Consider the following 3,581-nt stretch of genomic DNA (forward strand, 5'->3'; position numbering starts at 1 on the left):
GTCCCTGCTGGCCGGGTGGAATCCTTCCCGCCGCTCACCGCCGACAGTCGCCACAGAGGATCGCACGGCAGAAGGCAAGCTGGGGGATCCGATGCCGCCACAGGGAGATCACACCGGAGCGTCACCCGGCAGGTAAGTAGCGGCGCCCTCCACACGCCGCACTCACACCGCAAGGCAGGCCAGCCAGCGGCGGGAAAACTTGTTGAATATGGCGGCGGCAGGAGGCGTCTTAAAGTGACCGCGGCCCCCCGTCACCAGTCGTCGGTGTCTCGCTGAGGATAGTCAGGATCACTGGATGCTTCAATAGGGGCACCTTTCAACCCGCTTATATCCGCTACCCACCAGGGGAAGGAGGCGTCCAGTAAAGCGCGCCGATCCGGGTGCAGGAGGGAGTACCTCAAGCGGGCTTCAGTCCTGCCCGCAGGCCTCAGGTCACCACAGCTGGCTCAGTCTGTAATTATGGCTAATCCAGCCAAAAGCAGGCTCACAAATCTTTAGAAAGATAGATAACTCTCCAAAATGATGTGGATGGGCTTTGTGGATCTATGGATTTGAAGGATTAAGGCCGAAGGGTGCCTTCTCCAAACTGCCATTTTTAGATCTCTCCACAGGTGTTCTATGGGATTCAGGTCTGGACTCATTGCTGGCCACCTTAGAAGTCTCCAGTGCTTTCTCTCAAACCATTTTCTAGTGCTTTTTGAAGTGTGTTTTGGGTCATTGTCCTGCTGGAAGACCCATGACCTCTGAGGGAGACCCAGCTTTCTCACACTGGGCCCTGCAGTATGCTGAAACACTTGTTGGTAGTTTTCAGACTTCATAATGCCATGCACACGGTCAACCAGTCCAGTGCCAGAGGCAGCAAAGCAACCCCAAAACATCAGGGAACCTCTGCCATGCTTGACTGTAGGGACCGTGTTCTTTTCTTTGAATGCCTCTTTTTTTTCTCCTGTAAACTCTATGTTGATGCCTTTGCCCAAAAAGCTCTACTTTTGTCTCATCTGACCAGAAAACATTCTTCCAAAATGTTTTAGGCTTTTTCAGGTAAGTATTGGCAAACTCCAGCCTGGCTTTTTTATGTCTCGGGGTAAGAAGTGAGGTCTTCCTGGGTCTCCTACTATACAGTCCCTTTTCATTCAGACGCCGACGGATAGTACGGGTTGACACTGTTGTACCCTCGGACTGCAGGGCAGCTTGAACTTGTTTGGATGTTAGTCGAGGTTCTTTATCCAACATCCGCACAATCTTGCATTGAAATCTCTTGTCAATTTTTCTTTTCCGTCCACATCTAGGGAGGTTAGCCACAGTGACATGGGCTGTAAACTTCTTGATGACACTGCGCACGGTAGACACAGGAACATTCAGGTCTTTGGAGATGGACCTGTACCCTTGAGGTTGCTCATGCTTCCTCACAATTTGGTTTCTCAAGTCCTCAGACAGTTCTTTGGTCTTCTTTCTTTTCTCCATGCTCAATGTGGTACACACAAGGACACAGGACAGAGGTTGAGTCAACTTTAATCCATGTCAACTGGCTGCAAGTGTGATTTAGTTATTGCCAACACCTGTTAGGTGCCACATGTAAGTTACAGGTGCTGTTAGTTACGCAAATTAGAGAAGCATCACATGATTTTTCAAAGGGTGCCAATACCTTTGTCCACCCCCTTTTTTATGTTTGGTGTGAAATTATATCCAATTTGGCTTTAGGACAATTCTTTTTGTTTTTTTCATTTAAGACAAATTAAATGAAGATAATAATACCAAATAATTTGTGTTTGCAATCATTTTCAGGAAGAAACTGAGTATTATCTGACAGAATTGCAGGGGTGTGAATACTTTTGGCCATGACTGTATGTATATATATTAATATTTCATCCAGCGCTAGATAGCTTTAAAGCCGGTAATTCAATTGTCGGCTTTTGCTTTCTCCTTCCTAAACCCGACATGATATGAGACATGGTTTACATACAGTAAACCATCTCATATCCCCATTTTTTTTGCATATTCCACACTACTAATGTTAGTAGTGTGTATATGCAAAATTTGGGCGCTCTATTAAAGGGTTAAATGGCGGAAAAAATTCTGGCACTTGGCCACTCTCTTCCCATTCCCGTGTAGCGGTGGGATATGGGGTAATGAAGGGTTAATGTCACCTTGCTATTGTAAGGTGACATTAAGCTTGATTAATAATGAAGAGGCGTCAATTCTGACACCTATCCATTATTAATTCAACTGTATGAAAGGGTTAAAAAAAACCACACATTATTAAAAAGTATTTTAATGAAATAAACACACAGGTTGTTTTAATATTTTATTGCTCTCTCAATCCACCTGAAGACCCTCGCTCTGTAACAAAGGAAAAATAATAAACAAACAATATACATACCTTCCGTTGATCTGTAACGTCCCACGATGTAAATCCATCTGAACGGGTTAATATATTTTACAGGAAGGAGCTCTGCTATAATGCAGCTGTGCTCGTGCCTGTAAAACCCTGGGGAATGCAGGTAATGTAGGTCAATGACCTATAGTTACCTTCATTCGCAGTGATGCGCCCTCTGCTGGTTGTCCTCATATGACCTAGAGCGTGGGAACTTTCCTGGAAAGCTCCCAGGCTCGAGAAAAAGCAAAAGCCGGCAATTGAATTACCGCCTTTAAAGCTATCTCGCGCTGGATGAAATTATATATATATATATATATATATATATATATAAACAGTACATATGTTTTTATGTTTTTGGGAGCACATGGATCCATTGTATGTCCGTATGTCGGTTTTGCAAGCCTGCGAGAAAATCTCGCAGTACGGATGCCATACGGATTACATACGGAGGATGCCATGCGCAAAATACGCTGACACACCCTGCCTACGGAGGAGATACGGACCACTATTTTGGGGACTTTTCTGCATATTACGGCCGTAAATTACGGACCATATTTTTATACGCTGAGTGTGACGCCAGCCTAAAGGACACTCTTATTGCCCTCTGCAGGTTGATGCAGATTGACGCCATGGGAAAAAACAAAAGCCAACTGGTCATGGCTCTTGTGCAACGGGAGATCGCTCAGAGCCCAGCGGATGCAGAAGCCGGCCCAAGCGAAAATGGTTCTTTGGCAGAGGTACAACCACAGAATGCCAGTCCTACCAGCAACCAGGGCGAATTGGACCCCCGCCTGTAGCTGGCTCTGCAACAATGCTCTGCAGATGACACAGACGTCTGCAGCTGGTCCTGCAATTCCAAGAGGCAGAGAGAGCTGAGCAGGAGGCCCAAGCTTGGAGGGACAATGACCTGCAGATGGCCCAACTTGGGTCAGTACCATCTACCACGTGGAACCATGAGCCTAACAGTACTCAGATCCCTAAACCCCAGCAAGAGCACTTTCCCGTGATGGAAAAGGACGGGAACTTGGACACATTTCAGCTGGCCTCTGATAAAGCCTGCAGACAGTACTGGCTGCCAGGGAACCAATGGGCCTGTCACCATAATGTAAAAATGTCATGTTGTGAGTTTAGTTTCAGAAGGTTACATGGCTTTCCAGACACGCTGTGGGCCATCCCGACCCCACCCCTTCTCACTCTGTCAGCT

Source organism: Ranitomeya imitator, chromosome 2, assembly GCF_032444005.1.
Source record: "Ranitomeya imitator isolate aRanImi1 chromosome 2, aRanImi1.pri, whole genome shotgun sequence".
Taxonomy (NCBI): Eukaryota; Metazoa; Chordata; class Amphibia; order Anura; family Dendrobatidae; genus Ranitomeya; species Ranitomeya imitator.